Here is a 21531-nt window from a genome sequence, read left to right on the forward strand (position 1 = left end):
TTATTTATTTTCTGTTTTTTTTTTCCTACCTTAGAGCCTGTTATGTTAAAATTTTACTGCTTTCTCTCCCCACTTAAGAGTTCAGTATTTATTAAATATCCAAAATGAGGAGATGCAGAACTTAAGGAAACGAACAATCTGTGGTAAGGTTGTAAAGCTATGAAAACAACATTGATGTAGTGTTTGGTAACCAAGCTTCATAGTTACTCAAATGACAAAATTATGGAAAAAGAAAATATGAGTTAAAGTTTCTACATAGTAGAGCCTGTAGGTTTTCTTATTTTGTTTCATTTTAAATAAATCTATATTAGCTCAGAGCATAATGTACTCTTTAGTTCTTTAGAAAATCTAAACTTATTTTATTTTGGTTTGTCTTTTTCTTCTTTTTTAAAACTCATTTCCATTTGCAGAAGAAATTAGGTGTACCATTTTTGTTTCTGGACCATGGCCAACTGAATTTTGGACCTTTTTTCTCAGCGACATGTAAGGGTAACCACAGATTGGGGGTGGGGGTGTTAGGTGGAGAGATAAAACAGGACATAAAACAGGAACATGTAGGAGCTTCCTGTTGAAAATGGGACTGATTTATGTTGTGCCACCCTACCTTCCAGTAGAGTAATCTGAGCCAGCAGAAAAGAAATTTCCCTGCTGGTTTGGTGAATGCTCTTGAGGTGAGGGGATTTCCTTCTCCCGGGAGGAATAAGCATTGTGGTATTCTGCTAGTGCTCACACAGAAGTTTGGGTCTTATTCTACAGACAGATGCAGTAAAACAAGGGTGTTCCACTATCCCTGGAGATTGACAATCTGACCTTCTACCTGCTGCACTTCTACTTTTTTGGTGTGGGAAATAAATTGGCCTTATTGAATTTTTGCTTTTAGTTTTTTTCTATGCCCAGCTAATCAAAACAAAACAAAACCCACACACTTTGATGACACCTTGCTTTCAAAGGTTTTATTTAAGTTCTTAGATGCTTTATTTATTCTTAGATGCTAGCTCATTCATTTTTTTCAGTGAACTGTTGATCAGCTCTGAAGTGAGTGGTAGAAGCATGGGAAAGATTTGTGGCTTCTGGGTCTTTTAAACATGGATGATTTGCATAAGGGACAGAACAACACAGTGATTTGGTTGATTTGGTTTGTAATCATGAGGGTACAAAAAACCATCAGGGCAGATCTTTTAACGGTAGGTAATGTTCCCCGGTCAACAACCATTTTCTCCTTTTATTCTGGCCTGGAGAGAGTAAGATAACCCCATCTGCAAACAGAACAGCGTGTTTTCTTAAAGGCATAGAGAGATGACACCAAAATGACATGGAGGGATGTCAGGGGCTTCTTTAGCTGGCCCATAATAAGTAGTAGTGCGTTGGTGGGTGTGCCACAAAGTCAGGTGAAGCCATTTCTCTTTGCCTCTGGAAGTCTGGGATGAGAAATTTCAACCTGTAGATTTCCAATTTGTTGCTTGTCATGTTGCACTTAAGTTCTCCGTCTAATTAGGATTGTAGTATGCCTAAGTTTAAATTGCGGGAAGCAGGCAATTACATAATGTTAGATTTCCCTTTTTCCAATTCAGGAGAGATAGGAGAATGTGTGGTTTTTGGGAATGCCAGCTTGGGGAGGGAGAATTGCTGGTTCACAAAACTTGGGGGTCACTCAAAGGCAACTTGAGCAGAACTGACAGCCAATGCTGCTGCCATTGGATTCCTTTTTCCCTCTTTCCTCCCACAGAGCAGGTCTAGGTTAAATGAATTTCACAGATATGAAAGTTAATTGTGGTTATTTCTCTTCTCTTTCTACCTTTTCCATAAAACCTTTTACCAAAGCTACGAACAGGTATAATCATTGATGGTTTTGTGGTTCAGCGACTTGCTTCCCCCCCCCCCCCTTTTTTTTTTTTTGAGATGGAGTCTTGCTGTGTCACCCAGGCTGGAGTGCAGTGGCGCTACCTCGACTCACTACAACCTCTGCCTCCTGGGTTCAAGTGATTCTCCTGCCTCAGCCTCCCGAGTAGCTGGGATTACAGGCACAAGCCACCACACCCGGCTAATTTTTATATTTTTAGTAGAGACAGGGTTTCGCCATGTTGGCCATGCTAGTCTCAAACTCCTGACCTCAGGTGATCCGCCTGCCTCAGCCTCCCAAGTGCTGGGATTACAGGCGGGAGCCACTGTGCCCAGCCGACTTGCTTCTTTTTATAATGAGTTCTGAACTGCTCAGAAGAAAGCTATTGAGAAAGAAAAGCAAAGGGCTGTGTGCCTAACGATCTTGTTCCTATAATCAAGACTTGACTATGGTCAGTGTCTTTTACTTTGGCCTCCATGTTATTGTTCTGTAATTCATTTTCTTCATATTGTAAAGTATCTGTGTAGATAGGAAATCTAATTTGCTTTTTTTTTTGAAATGGAGCCTGTCACCCAGGCTGGAGTGTAGTGGTGCGATCTCTGCTCACTACAACCTCTGCCTCCTGGGTTCAAGTGATTCTCCTGCCTCAGCCTCCCAAGTAGCTGGGATTACAGGCATATGCCACCACACCCAGCTAATTTTTGTATTTTTGATAGAGACAGGGTTTTACCATGTTGACCAGGCTGGTCTAGAACTCCTGACTTCATCCTCCCGCCTTGGCCTCCCAAAGTGCTGGTATTACAGATGTGAGCCATTGTGCCCGGCCTAATTTGGTATTTTTTGAGCTCATTGCCTTTCCTTTAATAGTCTCTACCTCCCAGAATTGATCGGACCTTTGTTTTTTTTTTTTTTTGAGACGTAGTTTTTGCTCTTGTCATGCAGGCTGGAGTGCAGTGGTGCGATCTTGGCTCAGTGCAACCTCTGCCTCCCGGGTTCAAGCGATTCTCCTGCCACAGCCTCCTGAGTAGCTGGAACTACAGGCACGCTCCACCATGCGCAGCTATATTTTTTGTATTTTTATTGGAGATGGGGTTTCACCATATTGGCTAGGCTGGTCTTGAACTCCTGACTTCAGGTGATCCGCCCACCTCTGCCTCCCAATGTTCTGGGATTACAGGCATGAGCGCCCGGCCTGAACCTCTATTTTTAAAAATGTTTCTTTTCAGTTCTTGATGCTCTCAGAGAAGCAGCTGCTAACTGGACTGTGGTATCCCATGCCTTCAGGAAGAGAGAGTCTGCTTATTCGGAGGTGCTTATAAGATAGAGAAATATAAATTAATAGGATGTCCTAAAATTTTCACCAAATTTGACTTTTATTGCTTGCTTCACCTGTATATACCTAGGAATAAAAATGGAGTCAGTTTTTTTCCATATTCTTGCAAGAAGCATGGGGCTGTGGCTCTGAACTATACTGCTTGACTTTTAAAGACTTTTCAAAAACACATGTTCTTGAAATGAGGATTAAATGTGTAGTTGATTTAACTCCTCACTTTTCCCTAACCATACTTTTGGTTGCTCCACTGAAGACCTCAGAAGCTTCTGCCAGTGTGCTTTCCCAGAGCTTAACTTCTTAGTACTGGTATTTGACATACGAAGAGAGTGCTCTGTGTGCATATGTGTGCATGCTTGTGTGTGTGTTTGTGTAGTGGGGGCAGGTTTGACTCCTAGCTCAGAATGTGCTCTTGGGAAACATGTTAGGAAGCCTGAATACGGTTCCTAAACCATGTCTCTTTTCTAGTTTGAGAAATGCCTGTGGTTCTTCAGAGTCTCAGTGTTGTTTTATTTTTTAAATTAGGATCTTAATGATGATCCTTTGTAACAGGAAGCAAGGTGTAGTAAATTGCATAACAAAATAATGTTTCAGTAGATAAATGGTAGGTTACAGAGAGCTGTAGGATTCACAGACAAGGCTTATTAAAAGTTCAAGAACCTCAGCCTAATAATTGCTTTGGATGAGATTGTTCTGAAGGCCATTTTCAAGGTGGTGGTTAAAAGTAGTGGTTTTCTGTGGTTTGGATAGGGGTGTGTGTGGGGAAGCAGTGAGTGGTTGGGTAGAGAATCACAGTGAACCTTGAGGCTTTTCTCCTGGGAGAGAAATGCTAGATATTGAGGTTGATGGGTGATTTCAAGAAGCTCAGTAGGTGATTCTGTTATGCTTCTTCCCCACCTAGTTGAAAACACAGTGACTTTTATGTAATTTTTAGATCTGTGCTTGACAATAAGGTAAATAAGTAGTGGACTTAAACCAGAGTGCAGCGAACTGGGGATTGTAGAAACTTCATTTTGGATGGGTGAAAAGGAGAGCTTCTGGATCTTTCGTAGAGGCCCATTGATTCAAAAAGACAACTTGGAAGAACTCCTTAAATGACTGCCAGCAGTTTAAAGGGTCAGGCTGCTTAGACTCCTGCAGTGGAGATGGGACATGTACATGCAATTTGATAACTGTATGTTAGCACTTCTTTTAAAAAAATTGTGGTAAAAACACATAAAGTTGACCATTTCAACCATTTTTAAGTGTTCAGTAGTATTAAGTATATTCACCTTGTTGTGAAACAGATTTCCAGGACTTTTTCAACTTGCGGATATGAAACTCTGTAAGCATTAAACATTGGCCCCCATTTCCACCTCCCACAGACTCTGGCAACCATCATTCTTTCTGTTTCTATGAATCTGACTACTTGAGGTAACCTCATATAAGTGGAATCATGTAGTATTTGTCTTTTTGTGACTGAATTATTTGACTTAGCATATAATCCTCAAGGTTCATCAATGTTGTAGCATGTGGCAGGATTTCTGCCTTTTTAAAGGTTTAGTAGTAGTCCATTGTATGAGTATACCACATTTTGTTTATCCATTTTGTTTATCCACTGTTTATCCACAGTTTGTTTATCCATTTTGTTTTTCCAGCACCATTTTGTTTATCTGTGGATAGATGTTTGGGTTACTTCTACCTTTTTTTTTTGTTTTGTTTTGTTTTTTGAGACGGAGTCTCGCTCTGTCGCCCAGGCTGGAGTACAGTGGCCGGATCTTAGCTCACTGCAAGCTCCGCCTCCCGGGTTTACGCCATTCTCCTGCCTCAGCCTCCCGAGTAGCTGGGACTACAGGCGCCTGCCACCTCGCCCGGCTAGTTTTTTGTATTTTTTAGTAGAGACGGGGTTTCACTGTGCTGGCCAGGATGGTCTCGATCTCCTGACCTCGTGATCTGCCCGTCTCGGCCTCCCAAAGTGCTGGGATTACAGGCTTGAGCCACCGCGCCCGGCCACTTCTACCTTTTGACAGTTGTGATTGTTTCTATGAACGTGGGTGTGCAGATACCTCTTCCAAGACCCTGCTTTTAATTATTTTGTATATATACCCAGAAGCAGGATTGCTGCATCATATGATAGTTTTATTTTTAATTTTTTGAGGAACCTCTATACTGTTTTTCATAGTTGTACTATTTTACAATCTCATCAACAGTTCATAAGGGTTCTAACTTCTCCACATCCTTACCAATATTTATTTTGTTTTTTTAAAAAAATTAATTAATTAAACAAATTTTCGAGACAGGGTCTCCCTCTGCCACTCAGGCTGGAGTGCAGTGGTGTGATCTCAGCTCACTGCAATGTCTGCCTCCCAGGCTCAAGTGATCCTCCTGCCTCAGCCTCCTGAGTAGCTGGGACTACTGTTGCACACCACCACACCCAGAGCTAATTAAAAAAAAAAATTAAATAGTAACCATCTTAATGGATGCGAGGTGATATCTCATTATGGTTTTGATATATGTTTCTCTGATGATGAAGTTGATTGCATTTTCATATTCTTGTTGGCCATTCGTATATTATCTCTGCATACGTGCCTGTTCAAGCCCTCTGCCCATTTTTAAATTGGGTTTTTTTATTGTTGTTGAGTTGTAGGAGTGCTTTATATATTCTGGATATATGTTTTTTTCCTTCGGCATTGTGTTTTACTTTTTGACGGAGAGGCTAGGAGGAGGAAGGGGTGAAAACAGGGTCTCATTGGAGTCTCCAAAGTGTATGAAACCTCTGGTAGTACAAGAATGGGATGAGATGAGATGGCCAGGCAAGTCAGATGGAAAATCCCCAAGATTGTTTTTGCTACTGATTTCTGTAATTAAAATGTGACAGGTGGAAAGGACTAGTACATGGAATTCAATAAATGTCACTTGTCTTTCCTAACTAGGTTCCTCACTGTCTAGGTTATGCCTAGATATCATCATCCTTCTCCTTTCAGGGAATGAAGCTCACCTAGAAAACTGGGGAACAAAAAGTGCAATACAGTTTGGATAATGCAGTTGGTTAGCTGTCTCCCCATCCTCTCAGCTCCACTATTCCAGGGAGGGGCTGAAAGTAGAAGTGGCTCCCCTGAAGTCTAGTCAGCACGTCGTGGGAGAGTCCACATGAAGGGCTGTAGTCTGTAACTGTCTAGTGCACAGTCCTCTCTTTTTGGTGATAATAATTGTAGGGAAAGAAGTGGACATGCATGCTGATTTCACGAGCTGTCTTCAGGATCTCAGCAGCCTTGCTGTGCTCAGTATCTTGGAAATCCACATCATTCACAGCTAGAACTTGGTCCCCTTCCTGAAGTCCTGCTCTATGTGCATCAGAGTCAGGAATCACCTTGGAGATGAAGATGCCTAGCTGGGAGGCCTTTCCTCCTCAGATGTTAAATCCCAACTGAGCTCCAGGAGGCTTCTTCAGTGTGATGGTTTGGGGCAGAAACTGGGTCAACTCATTGTTGTAGTCTGGGCAGGGTACCCTCTCATGAGGAGGAATCCATGCTGGAGGATTCTCATAGGCAGGCAGGAAAACCACTGGGTAGTCATCATAAGGAATCTGGCTGTCCATCTTGGGCAAGGCCCAGTGGGCAGTCCCCAGTGACCTCAGGCTTTGCTCCATATTCTAGATATTAACTCCTTATGAGATAGATTACTTGCAAATATTTTCTTCCATTCCAGGTTGCTTTTTTGCTCTGTTGATTGTGTCCTTTGATGCACAAAAATTTTTTAGTTTGATGTAGTCCCTCTTGGCTAATTTTGCTATTGGTCATGTCCAGGAAATAACTGCCAAGTCCAAAGTAATAAAGCTTGTGTTTTCTTCAGAAGTTTTATAATTTAGGTCTTACATTTAGGTCTTTAGTACATTTTGAGTTCATTTTTATGTATAGTATAAGGGTCCAACTTTTATTCGTTTGCATGTGGGTGTCTTATTTTTTCCAGCACCATTTGTTGAGGAGACTGTCCTTTCCTTATTGAGCGGTCTTGGCACCCTTGCCAGAAATCATTTGACCTATATATGTGGGTTTATTTCTGGGCTGTCTGTTCTGTTCCGTTGGTCTGTTTGTCTGTTTTTATGCCATTATCACACTGTTTTGATTGGTAATACGTTCTGAAATTGGGAAGTGTAAGTGGCATTTTAAAGTTATGCTGTTCTAGATATTGAGTAATAAAGAAGTGACATTAAACAATACAAAGAATTTTTTCTGTTTTTGAAGGGTCAAGACACACTTAGATAATGAGGTAAGTTGATTTTAATGGCAGAATGTATGAGGCTATCAATTGGCAAGGAGCGTAGTAAAAGCTGTGTGTCTAGCACTTCCGGTTTGCAAAGTGCTTTCACAGGTATTGAGTCCAGTGGCTTGGGAAAGCTTCAAAAAGGCAATGAATCTTGAATTATCACAACAGTCAGATGTGTACCTTAGTGGGTGTTCATACCCAACACTCTGTGTCAGTTGCATCACAGTGATATAGAGAAATTATTATAAGAACTGTCAACTCGTGATAATTTTTTCCTTGATGCTGTGTTGTCTTTCCTTTTCCAATCCAATAGTTTCAGATTTCCTGTATCTGCTTGTTGAATAGCAGTGGGCCCCATATAAAGGTAGAGTACTTAACCGCAGTACTGTTTTATATTTTGGATGTGTTAAAAAAAACAAAAACAAAACAGAAAACTGATCTGGCTGGGTTATATAGGATGAATTGAAGGCAAAAGATTGAAGTCAGAACAGCAAATTTAGTGGCTGCTATAGTAACTAATTTCGGCTACTTAAGACACATTTTCTCATCTTCTTAATACAACGATGGGGATAATTTTGGTTGAGTATATTATTTGAAGGGACATTTGGTAGAATTTCCTTGGAAGAAAAATGTAGTATGCTTGTATGTAGTAGGTCTATCATAAAGATGTGTTTATTAGTGACCAAATGAATTTGTATCTGCAAGATAATGTTGAATGGTGACCAAATGAATTTTTGTTTGCATGGGTAGGTCTCTAAGGAGTAATGTATTCACTTTTCCTGTAGGTGTTTATTGAATCCCATTATATGCCAGGGACTGGTGGCTGCTACTGGTAAACAGGATACATGGTTCCTGTTCTTGTATAGCTGATACTCTTCTAGTGACTTATGTGGTCCTTTTCAATGTTCTGTTCCTCTCCTCTGGTTGGATTTTTCTTTTAGTCATAGGCCACCTGTTTTACTTTTGATGCAAAAACAATTGCAGTTGTTTATGGTCCTATATTAAATATTATTTATATATATAGAGAAATAAACAATAGTCAATTGCATTTTGGTTTCCAAGGAGATATATCTTGGCAAAATTTATTTTATCAAGTGCTTTTCTAAGAAAGAGAACCAAAGGAAACTGGCTGTAATGCCTTTTGGTTAAGATTTTCCCAAGGACCCAGAAAGGGTTTTAAAATCTTGGTTTCTTCTACTCCCACACCCACTCCAAAAGAATCTGGAAAGCTAGTTATGACTAATGCTGGATTTTGATATTGATTGTTGGAGCTTTGAAGAGTCATATAACCCTTCTGGATCTTCATTCATTCATTCATTTCTTCATTGACTTAGTAAGTCTTCATTGTTTACCTATTATGTATCAAGTAATCTCTTTGTGAAAGAGAGAAAATTGAGGGTTGAATTCAGTTTTCTTTTAAGACCTACTATAAAATTCTATAAATTTATTACTATGATTTAGTAAGATTTAAGCCTTTTATAGATAGTAGAAATGTTTTGAAAGAACTGAAGAAAGAAATTTACAGAGTTTTGTTTTAATTCTGAAATATTTTAGTGAGAAAATTCTATAATGGTGGATAATTTTAGTGTTAGTTTCATTCTGGTCTGAAACCAATCAACATTTAAACTCAGCTCAGAGTTTTTCTTTGTAATTTTGGTAGTAGACAATTCTGAATCTAACCTTTCTGTTGTTACTGATAACACCCTGAAAACTTAATTCCTGTTTCAGATGATTGGTATAATGTGTGTGTAGGAGATTTGGAAATGCTTGTTACCTCTTTTAGGTGCTTGGTTCTGAATCTTTTAGAGTGTGGTCATTTTTGTGTGTAGTAGTCTTGGGATAATGGTAACATCATGTCACTGACTGCAGAACAGTCACACTGAAGATCTGAGTGCCATTACTGTGATAATTAAGCAGATGTTTGCTCATGCTGCCAAAAAAGTAGTATTCAGAGTTCCTAGTGTGAGATTTCATGGCTTTATAAAGTGGTATTTTCATTTTCACTTGTTGGAAATTCAACGTAGTATTGACTATACATGAAAAGATTCAGTTACGCAAAGTAAAATGTGAGAATTTCCTCCCATGTGGATTGTTGCTTTTCGTAAATCTGGTTTCAGTGTTACCAAAGAACAGTGGAAGATTTGTTCTAGTCCTGGCTCTACTACATACTAGTTGTGTGACTTTGGCTGTCTTTCATTTACTAATTAACAGTATCATTATGCACTTTCTAGATGTCAGATAACGTTCTCATCCTAGGGATACATCAATGAACAACTCCGAGTGAGATGGGAAGCCGCTGGAGGGTTTTGTACAAAGGGTTTTGGTCTGACATCTTAGAGTGGCACTCTGTTGTGCAGGGGAGTAGAATGGGGAGGAGTGCAAAGGTGGAAAGAGGGGGATGTTAGAGGTTTCTAGCAATGCTCTCTGTAGGTGAGTGAGATATGATAGCAGCTGTGGAGGTGATGAGAAGTGAGTGGTTTCTGGATAAATCTCAAGCGGGGCGAAAATGATTCACATGGGTGAGATGATGTGGAGTGCGACAAAGAGTGCACTCAAGGATGACACCGAGGTGTTTAGCCTGAGCAGCTGGAATAATGCGGCTGCCATTTACTGAAATGGAGATGCCTGGAGGAGCAGGTTTGGGTGCGGTATTAAGAGTTGATCTGTACTTGTTGGATATGAGATGCAAGTTGACTTGCCAAGTGGAGCAGTCAGGTAGGCAGCTGGGTGGGTCAGTCAGTCTTCATGAGCTTTAGTTTTCTTATCTGAGAAATGGGGAAAGTATCTGCCCTTGTCAGAATTCTTGAGATCAAATGAGAAAAAAAAAGTTAAAACTTGTAAAGCTGTGTCTTGTATTATTTCTGGAAAGTAGACTGGCTGCCATCTTGTGTCCTTTGTGGTCTCTTTTGCACTATTTAACTCATAGGCCACATTGTATTGTGGAAAGTTAGCATATGCCCTCCAAAGCCTGGTTTCTTTCCCAGTAGATGTGAAAGCTTCCTCTTTGATCCCTCCTGCAATTCCTGGGCAGCTTCTGGGAGAACTTGGTATGTATGTATTTCAGTTATCTCCAGGGTGTCAGAGGGCTTCATTTTGTGTAGAGCCAGTACTTGGGACTGTGGTACCAGACTTGCCTCTTTATACACATAGCTTTGGGCCAAAGTAATTTATTTAGGTGGGAGGGCATTGTAATAGAAAAATGGCTCTTATCTTTCTCAAATTCTTTATTTTAGGCTTTCTCCATAACTTGAATCTATTAACAGATAGGGTCTAATAGGTCAGATGATTGAGGGAGACCACTCTTCATGTTTCTTGATTCAGAATACTTATATATTTTTAGGTTTTTTGACTGCTTTAGATTTTTCTGTAGGCAGGTGAAATACGTTAAGTATGTATTTGAATCTATTGAATTAAAATTCGCTTAAGATCCACCATGTTGAAAGTGTCAGTCTTTTATTTTAATCAGTGGCATTTTGAATTTATTAAATGTCTGTCATTAGAGGTAGTAGTAAATAGTTATATATTTGAAATGTAGTACTTTTATAATCTATACTTTCCCACCAGTTGATTGTTCCTTTAAGAATGTCTTGGCTGGGCATGGTGGCTCACACCTGTAATCCCAGCACTTTAGGAGGCTGAGGCGGGCGGATCACGAGGTCAGGAGTTCGAGACCATCCTGGCTAACATGGAGAATCCCGGTCTCTACCAAAAATACGAATCATTAGCTGGGCGTGGTGGCGGGCGCCTGTAGTCCCAGCTACTCAGCAGGCTGAGGTAGAAGAATGGAGTGAACCCAGTAGGCAGAGCTTGTAGTGAGCTGAGATCATGCCACTGCACTCTATGTTGGGCGACAGAGTGAGACTCCGTCTCAAAAAAAAAAAAAGTCTTTAGCCAACAGATATGGTGGTTTTGGGTTCTTCTAATCCACAAGCAGTTTTGAACAGAAACACTGTCACTCTTCACTGTTGTCCTCGTTTGATTATCAGTCAGCAGGTTTCTGCTGGGCATCAGCTGTGTGCGCCCATTGCAGGTCCTCTGATTTCAAAAGGTCCTGACACATTCAGTGAATATAACTTGATGACTGCCATCTAAGTAAGTATGGTAACCATTGGAATACCATCTAAGTAAGCATTCTAAGTGTTCAGTGGAAAGAGAATGGTAATGGCTTTAATAATTAAGGCATCAGGGAGGTAGGAACCATGTTTTTCAGGAGATATCATGGGGGCAGAAGTTATTTTGGATAGTTTTCTTATATGTTTCAAGCAAAAGGACCTCTCTACATGAAGGTTTTTGTTAGGTCTTCAGATTTGTAAAATAGGTTTACCCATCTGCTCAGTAATTGTTAAGTTACATAGTCTTTTGCTTTTCATTGAATTGGCTTACTATACATTATTTTGCTTCAGCCTCTAAGAAACCGAACCATAGGTACTCAGTATAATATTACTCGACATAATTGTTCATAATTGTTGAAGAGAAACCCCAAACTTTGTCTTTCCCTTTAAGTACATATTAGAACATTTTGGTCAATTGTAAGAACTAATTTAAAAAGGGATCTATATGTTTAAATCTGTGTCTTTTCATGCCTAATTTTTCCCCCAGAGGGAACATGACTGTCTTAGTCTTCCTAAAGTGTCTTTTAGGCTTCCCAAATTGTCTGGTGGCTTTTTATTTGAACTTAAGTCTAATAGTTGCTTTTATTGGAGAGATGCCGAGTGTCTGAGGTCGCAGTAATTATTTATGTACTCCTAAAGTTTTTTTTAATAACGACTTTGTTGAGTTATAATTCTCTATTTAAATTAACAAGTCAGTAGTTCTTAGTATATTCATACGTTCTGCAACTATCTCTATAAACAATTTTAGGACATTTTGATTATCCCACAAAGAAACTCCAAACCCATTTGCAGTCACTCCCCATTTCTTTCCAGCCACACCCTTCCTCCCTGACCCCAGCCCTAGGCTACCACTAACCTACTTTCTGTCTTTATAGATTTGCCTTTTCTGTTTGTTTCATATAAATGGGATCATACAATATGTTGTATTTTGTGACTGGCTTCTTTCACCTAACTCTGTCAAAGCACATTTTATTTTTTGCAAGCGCTTTAACTTTGGTGGTAATGTTACAGATTAAGGATTCAAAACCAAATATTCCCTGTCTACTGACACAGAAATTACAACCTGTGCGGGGACCAGAGAAAAGAGCAAAACGACCAGTTAGTTACTATGTGTGTTTGTAGAACAGGGAGTGAACTTTGAAGCTTTCATAAAATAAAACCACCCCAGTACTAACCAACCAGTGCATTCAGTACATGTGATTGCGTAATTGTCTTACCGCTCCTTTCCAGAGTATTGTCCTGCTTCTTCCTCGAATTTCTAGCAACTCTTAGAAGTCATTTCTGATTCTTCCCTTTCTTTTACTTTTGGTCTGATGTGTGACCAAGCTTTATCATTGTTTTCCCTCTGAATTGATTTTATTTTTCAGCTTTTGCTCTTCGTTTTATTGTCACCGTCTTAGAGTGGACCTTGACCCCTGTATCTAAGTGGCTGTAGCTAAGTGGCTGTAGTAGCCTCCTTTCTGACCCCTTTGACTCCTGCTGTCCCATTCTCCAGGCCATCTTGTCTGATCATTCTTTTTAAGGGACCACTTAGTTACATGTACCACCCTGGAGGAATTCAAGTGGCTCTAATACTTTGCTACTTCAAAGTCATACTTTCCTGCTTGCTTTTACGACATTCCTGTTTGGTCTCTCCGTTTTTGGTCCTCTACCAGACTGTGTCTCTGCCTTGCTATGCTAGGCCTTTGCTCTCTCCTCTTACCTCCTATTCTGATTTTCTTCGAATTTTAATTCGTTTTCAGTTTTAGTTCTATTTAATTCAAAAAGTATGGAGGCCAGGCGCCGTGGTTCTTGCTTGTAATCTCAGCACTTTGGGAGGCTGTATCAGTCTCTTCTCACACTGCTAATAAAGACATACTTGAGACTGGGTAATTTATAAACGAAAGAGGCTTAATGGACTCACAGTTCCACATGGCTGGGGAGGCCTCACAAGCCTGGCAGGAGGCAAATGAGTAGCAAAGTTACGTCTTACATGGCAGCAGGCAAGAGAGCATGTCCAGGGGAACTCCCCTTTATAAAACCATCAGATCTCATGAGACTTATTCACTATCATAAGAACAGCATGGAAAAGACCAGCCTCCATGATTCAGTTACCTCCCACTGGCTCCGTCCCATGACACTTGGGAATTATGGGAGCTACAATTCAAGATGAGATTTGGGTGGGGACACAGCCAGACTATATCAGAGGCTGAGGTGGATAGTTCGCTTGAGCCTAGGAGTTCGAGACCAGCTTGGGCAACATGGTAAAATCCTGTCTCTACAAAAAATATGAAAAAATTATCTAGGCATGGTGATGCATGCCTGTAGTCCCAGCTGTTCAGGAGGCTGAGATGGGAGGATCGCATGAGGCCAGGAGGTCGAGGTTGCAGTGAGCAGAGATAGGGCCACTGCACTCCAGCCTGGGCAGCAGCATGAGACCCTGTCTCATAAAAAACAAAAAACAAAAAACAAAAAACAAAAAACAAAAAAAAAGTTTGTGAAACCTACTAATTTCCTCACTTGTTGCTTTATCACTCTTATCTCCTTCCCTGCATAGGTGCTCCTTATCAGTGTCTTGCCTCACTTTTCCCTCTGAGCACCAGCCCCTGAACACTAGTTTTATTACTATCTTTCTCATCCTTCAAGACCCACCTTCTTCATTGATGTCTTGCTGCTTACCATAACACACCCCGATTTCTCCATTCTCTGACATCTTGTGTTGTGTTGCATACTTAAAGAGCCTAGCACTTAATGATTCATGCATAGTTCATCAAGGGTGTTTAGCCTGGAGAAAGCTCAGAGGGCGTCGTCGTCCTTTGTCACAGGAGTCAAAAGTCCATCATGTGGAAGGAGGAGAGGTTACCTTTTGTCTTCTCAGGCCTCACAGGACGAAACCAATGAGTAGAATAAATACAGATATTTGAGTAAACATTAGAAAGGACTTTGCTGGTCCAGGTGTTTGCAGGTGTGATAGGCTGTGTCCCATCCTTGGAGACCCTCATGCATAAGGCTGGACCATTTCTGTACAGGGACATTGTAAAGGGCATTCAGATGATTCACATGGGCTCAGTTACGCTAGTGATTATCCATCTCGAGTATCACAGTCATCTGGGAAAATTTTAAATACACAGGTTCTCAGTCTCCACCTTGAGAGTTTAGGTTGAGCAGTTGTGAAGCCAGGCTTGAAAAGTTTTGAATTAGGTGGCTCTTGTAGTTCTGAGATCCTATGAGGCTTATTTGATTACCAGATTTTTATTTTATTTTTATTTATTATTATTATTTTTTGAGACAGAATCTCACTGTTTTGTCCAGACTGGAGTGCAATGGTGTGATCTCGGCTCACTGCAACCTCCGCCTCCTGGGTTCCAGCAATTCTCCTACCTCAGCCTCCCGAGTAGCTGGGATTACAGGTGTGTACTACCATGTCCGACTGATTTTTGTATTTTTAGTAGAGATGGGGTTTCACCATGTTGTCCAGGCTGGTCTTGAACTCCCAACCTCAAGTAATCTGCCTGCCTCGGCCTCCCAAAGTGCTGGGATTACAGGCGTGAGCAACTGTGCATGGCCAGATTACCAGATATTTATTGAGTGCCTGTATTGTATGGCAATATGAAGTTTTTGGTTTTTGCCTTCATGGAACATAGAGTCAAGGGGGGAATACAGACAGAGAGCTGAAACCATGTGATTTCTCCTCAGGTAGGTATAGATTCTCTGAGGATAGAGACCATTTCTCTTTTTTTCATGGTTCTTTATTTGTCCCAGAGGAATGGGCACTTTGGGATTCCTTTTTGACTGTCAAGGTGATTAACCCGACGTTTACTGACAAGCTCTCTTTGTGGTGGGGCATAGTACTGTGTTCTTTATCCAAGTGTTTTCTTTTCTTTTTCTTTTTTTGGGACAAAGTCTCACTCTGTAGCCCAGGCTGGAGTGCGGTGGCATGATCTCGGCTCACCTCAATCTCCGCCTTCTGGGTTCAAGCAATTCTTCTGCCTCAGCCTCCTGAGTAGCTGGGATTACAGGCATGCACCACTGCACCTGGCTAATTTTTTGTATTTTTAGTAGAGACAGCGTTTCACCATGTTGGCCAGACTGGTCTTGAACTCCCGACCTCAGGTAATCTGCCTTCCTCCGCCTCTCAAAGTGCTGGGATTACAGGCGTGAGCCACCGTGCCCGGCCTATCCAAGTGTTTTCATACAACTTAATGTCTTGGTTGAGAAGGAACCACTCTATCTTCATTTGTTTCATGGCAGGTTCTGGCTTTAGATTTTGTTGCTTCCTGGTAATTAATATCAGCTATCATTTATTGAGTAACCACTGTGTCAGGCACTTTGTGTCACATTATTGCTAATCTTTATAAACAAGCCTGTAAGATAGACATTAGGACTCTGTGGGAGCCAGGATATTGAGTTCCTGTTACAGAATTTCTGCTTCTCTTAACATAGATTGCAGCAGCTACTGAGTTGAGGCATTATCTAATGCAGTCATCTGTTGGGACCAGAGTAATTGCAGTCATATTTTGGCTGTGTGCATAAAGCGTATTTTGTTGGGAATGCCAGAAAGCCTGTCTGCTTATAGTAGGTAGCTATGACCACCACACCCTGTTAAACTTACAATTTGTTTTAAACACTATGCTCTACTGATGATAAAAGATCTTCATCTGTTTCTCCAATGAAAGGCTGATCTTGCTACTATAATTTTAAGCATGGTATGGTGGTTTATTGTTCGTTAATGTTGTGCCCAAGTGGAAGGTCAGGGACTGTATTTTTTTTTTTGTATCTATAACGATGATCTGGATTTCACAGAGTTGGTGTGTGACCCATTTGGTGGTTTCTTTTCCTTATCTGTTGTAGGACTTTGGCCTGTCACGGTGTTGGCCCTAGTGCCTAGTTAGTAATGGTCGTAAATATCTTTTGCTGAACAACACCAATGAATTCATTCTGTTAGGTTCTTTACTTATGCCGTCTCATTTTATCTTCATGAAATTTCTGGGAAATAGGTATTATCAACATTTAACAGATGTAGGGAAACTGAGAAAGGCTAAATAACTTGCCTAGCTTTCAGATGCTCCCCTAGCTTTCAGATGCTCCCCAAGCTTTCCGATACTCCCCAAGCTTTCCGATACTCCACTAGCTTTCTGATGCTCCCCTAGTTTTCTGATGCTCCCCTAGCTTTCCGATGCTCCCCTAGCTTTCCGATGGTCACCTAACTTTCTGATGCTCTCCTGTTTACCTGAGGAGACTCAGGCATGGTTTGCATAAGAGCGAATACCATTTATTTTTCTTTCTCTCACTTCCTCCTATTGTAGGCTTTACTGAGAAAAAATTGATGTTATCTGAGGTCAGGAGTTACCATCCTGGTCAACATGGCGAAACCCCATCTCTACTAAAAAAATACAAAAAATTAGCTGGGCATCGTGGCGCATGCCTGTAGTCCCAGCTATTCAGGAGGCTGAGGCAGGAGAATCACTTGAACCCGGGAGGTGGAGGTTTCAGTGAGCCAGGGTTGCACCACTGCACTCCAGCCTGGACGACAGAGCGAGACTCTGTATCAAAAAAAAAAAAAAAAAAAAAAATTAAGTGGTAGATGAGTGAATTTTTAGGAGGTGAAGATGTGCTAGTATCTCAGACACCTAGAGAAAAGTTATGGATAGTGTATTTAATTTCCTCCCTTGCCTGGATTCAAAGTAGTGCTTGTCACTGAATGTCCTTTCTGGCCAACAGAACTTACTGAGATGTGGGGAACAACTTCCACAGTGGACTGACACCTGCCAAGGGAAGTCCAAGGCCCGGGATTGCAGATGCTTTTAATATGAATAGCTAGGTGAAATGTGAATATATATAGTTTGGTGAAATAAATGCAAATCTTCACTCAGTTTGTAACAACCACAGAGTTTTTTCTAGTAAGAACACCTTCATGTTACTTCCCAACTTGAGCAAGACAGGAAGCTTGAGACATTTATTTTTTGGGGTGAAATGCTTTCTTTCTCATCTTGCAGCATGGATTGTGTTGTGCAATTGTCATCTTGTCATTGACTTCTGCCTGTTGCCCTCAAATTATCGGACAGTCATCAAGTCAGCATCTGCTTTGTTTTGAAATACATGTCTTTTAAGAGCCCGGAGGCGTATTAGAAATATACAGATTTTTTTTCTCCTCAACTTTTTGGGGAGATTTTGTTTTAGATTCAGAGGTACAGTTACAGGTTTGTTACGTGGGTATGTTGTGTGATGCTGAGGTTTGGGCTTCTAATGATCGCGTTATGCAGGTACTGAGCATAGTACCCAACAGTTGGTTTTTCAGCTCATCCCTCCCTCTCTCCCTCCCCTCTCTAGTAGTCCCAGTGTCTGTTATTGCCATTCTTAGGTCCGTGAGTACCCAGTGTTTAGCTCCCAGTTAGAGAACATGTGGTATTTGCTTTTCTTTTCCTGCGTTAATTTGCTTAGAATAATGACCTCCACCTGTATCCACGTTGCTGCATAGGACATGATTTTATTCTTTTTTATGGCTGCATAGTGTTCTATGGTGTATATGTACCATATTTTCTTTATCTAGCCCACTGCTGATGAACACCTAGGTTGATTCCATGTCTTTGCTGTTGTGAATAGTGTTGTGAGGAACATGTGAGTGTATGTGTCTTTTCAGTAGAATAACTTCTCCCCTCCCCTCCCCTCCCCTCCCCTCCCCTCTCCTCTTTTTTTGGAGACAGGGTCTCACTTTGTTGCCCAGGCTGGAGTGCAGTGGTACCATCTCTGCTTACTGCAACCTCTGCCTCCTGGGTTGAAGTGATTCTCCCATTTCAGCATCCCGAGTAGCTGGAACTGTTGCTGTGCCCCACCATACCTGGCTAATTTTTATATTTTTGTAGAGATGGGATTTTGCTTTGTTGCCCAGACTGGTCTCAAACTCCTGGACTCTAGTGATCTACTTGCATTTTTGGGGAACATTTTTTGTCCCCCAAAGTGCTGGGATTAGAGACGTGAGCCACTGTACATGGCCTGTTTTCCTTTGGGTATATACCTAGTAATGGGTTTACTGGGTTGAACGGTAGCTCTGTTTTAAGCTCTTTGAGAAATCTCCAAACTGCTTTCCACAGTGGCTGAACTAATATGAATTCCCACCAACAGTGTATAAGAGTCCCCTAGAAATATACAGATTTGTAAAGAGATGTTGATGGAAGTGAAGTTGATTGAAAATACAGAAAATACAAGTGTAAGTTCAGTCTTGGCTTTTCCAAGTGTTCATCTAGGAAATGTGTTCAGTTGATCAGACAGAAATAAAATTGCTGGTAAAGTTCTTGTAGTTAACTTAGATTATGATGGGAAAGGAGTACATTTTGTTATACCTCAACTTTTCTATTGAGTTTTGGACTGTGTATGTTTTTTGAATTCAGTATACCCTCTTTAAATCTTATGTACAGCTCATTTCTCCAAACCAAATATTTGAGATTTCTCTTTTATGTTAATAAATCCTCAAGGTTTTGCTTTGGTTTATTAGATTAGGATTTTGGTGGTATAATAACTAGGTTGGGTGGTTTTATCTTAATCTCTCATTTACTTTACTATTTAGGTTTGTTTAATCTCCTAAGAACAGAGATTAATTTTGAAAAGGATTGTTAAACTTTGGTGGCCAAAGAAGGCCATGATGTGCCTTCTAAATGGCAGAGAGCTCCAAAGTTACTTAATGAATTCCACTCCTGGTGCACTCATTTATAGCAAGATGCACAAGGACCTTAGCCCATTTATCATCCTGTTCTTGGTTTACCATTGCAGCAATAAATCACCTTGATTGGTTCACCTTGTCTTCACATTACAGACTTTTCATGTTGAACTGCTTAAGAGTGTTTGAAAGCTACCTTTTAAATAATGTCCTATAACCACAATAATCCAACAATATTGAGGACATGCCACGCTCAAACCTTGGTCCACCCACCATCAATCCGTAAAGTCCGTGTCTAAATATTACCTAATATTCATCATCCACTCAGCAAATACTTTTTGAGCTTTTTCATGTCAGGCACTGGCTGTGGATGAGCTATGTATTTTGTAGACAACACTGCAGTTCTGTTCTCAGGATGCTTCCAGCTAGGTGGGAATTCAGGAAGAATAGAGAAAAATGTCTTATCAGGAGATGAAAGAAATAATTTAAATGTACCATCTTTGATTTTTTCCTCTTTGTATTATGGAAGCAGTACATTAGACTTTGTGGAAAATTTGGAAAATACAGGACAGTATAAAGTAGAAAAACATCATCTGTCATTCTGCCACCCACCCAAGAATAACCACTGTTACTACTTTCATGTTTCCTGTCTTTAAAAAATGGCTTCTAAAAACAAGCAAAACAGAACTCTGTCCAGTAAAAGGCTTTAAAGTGAAGTTTGATGAGGAAAAGGAAAAAAGGCCCCCAGAAATGTTTCTGCTGTTAGGGGGGACCATGATGTGGAAGCAGCATCTTGGGGAAAGGATGTCTGGGAGTTCTCAGGAAGAAAGTATCAGGGAACAAAACCAAGAACAGTGTTTACCTTAGATTTCTTTGTGAATAATTACCGAGTTACAAGTGTGTTGTGTTCTAAAACTTGATAAAGTGGTAGTTGGCATTCCAGATGCTTTTCTCAAATACTGATCTATGCTAGATGAGTACATGGAGTCTTCCCTCTAGGACAGAATATGCCAGATGATTTTTAGATTACAGTGTCCACTACGTGTCCATGGTTTAAGGTTGGGAGAATGGGTAACAGGAGAAGCAAGAAAAAAACCATTTTTTTAAAGAGTCTCTTAGGTACTAGCACTTTTTTTGAAGTCAGTATTTCACTTAATGTTCATAGCAAACATTTGAAGGAAGCATTTTCCTCATTTTTGTAGTTTAGATTTAGAAAATGGATTTAATTGCTTGTTTATGGTCATAGTGTTTCATATTAAGTGGTAGGGGCACATACAGGCTTTGGAACCAGAGACCTGGGTTCCTCCCTACCACAGTGATCTCAGACAATTCCTCAACCTCTTTCTTAATTTTTAAAAGGAAAAGATGATGATGCTTAATTAACTCAAGGTTATTATAAAGATGAAATGAGACAATTTATATAACACCCTTACCACAGTTTAGATTTAGGATCAATGAGTGAGAGCTTTTAGGATGTCACTTGTAAGGCAGCAGGCCCAGTGCCTGACATATAGTAGATGTCCAATAGATGTTGGACCCAGTGCTTCTTACAAGCCCTCCCACCTTTTCAGCTTTTTAAAAATTTCTGTCTGTCCGTCTGTCTGTCTATCTATCGAGAGATGGGGTCTCATTCTGTTGCCCAGGCTGGAATGCTGGGGGGCAATCTTGGCTTACTGCAACCGCTGCCTCCTGGGCTCAAGTGATCCTCCCACTTCAGCTTCCTGAGTAACTGGGACCATAGGTGTGCGCCACCATGCCCAGCTAATTTTTTGTATTTTTTGGTAGACACGGGGTTTTGCCACGTTACACAGGCTGGTCTCCAACTGCTGAGCTCAAGCGATCCACCAGCTTCAGTCTCCCAAACTGCTAGGAGGTGGTGTGAGCCACAGTGTCTGGCTTGCCAACTTTTCAATGTTTTCTAGCATCTTTCTCTTGGATTTTGAAGGACCTTAATGGAAAGATGTATTTCATTTGAATTATCATGGTGGATTCTTGGATTTATAAAATAAATGTCATCTGCACTGCACAGGAAAATTCCGTCTCATCAGTAGTTTTCTTTGAAAGGTCGTCCTGCACATTTTCCCCTACGTGTCAGTGGGGAAGGCTAGGGGTAGGAAAGCTAAGAGCTCAGGTGGGAGTGGGAGAGAAGGAGAGCAGGAGGAGTCAATTTGGGTATTTTCCTGGCATAGTCTGCCACCTGCCCACCTTAGTAAGGACTGTACTATGGCCATGAGTGACTGGGATTGTAACTGAGCAGAGGTTAAGACGGCACTATGTGGGAAACAGGTACTATGTGGGAAACAGGCACTATGTGGGAAACAGGCACTATGTGGGAAACAGGCACTATGTGGGAAACAGGCACTATGTGGGA

The 21531-nt window shown here is 40.8% G+C and overlaps 1 protein-coding gene and 1 pseudogene across 7 annotated transcripts in view; one reads left to right on the forward strand and one right to left on the reverse strand.

Annotated features, from left to right (window-relative positions):
* Nucleotides 1-21531, forward strand: part of SIPA1L1 (signal induced proliferation associated 1 like 1) — a 420357-nt gene that overhangs the window by 3955 nt on the left and 394871 nt on the right. Inside the window, exon 1 of one of the 7 annotated variants that reach the window (XM_017882762.1) lies at nucleotides 14883-14916. The exons of the other annotated variants lie outside the window; for them this stretch is intronic. The gene's annotated coding sequence lies outside the window, so the exon portion shown is untranslated. Of the gene's footprint in view, nucleotides 1-14882; nucleotides 14917-21531 lie in introns of those variants that run through there. 7 annotated transcript variants of the gene reach the window in all.
* LOC108536207 (PDZ domain-containing protein 11 pseudogene) lies at nucleotides 6325-6765 on the reverse strand (annotated as a pseudogene).

Source organism: Rhinopithecus bieti, unplaced genomic scaffold, assembly GCF_001698545.2.
Source record: "Rhinopithecus bieti isolate Rb0 unplaced genomic scaffold, ASM169854v2 scaffold_13259, whole genome shotgun sequence".
NCBI lineage: Eukaryota > Metazoa > Chordata > Mammalia > Primates > Cercopithecidae > Rhinopithecus > Rhinopithecus bieti.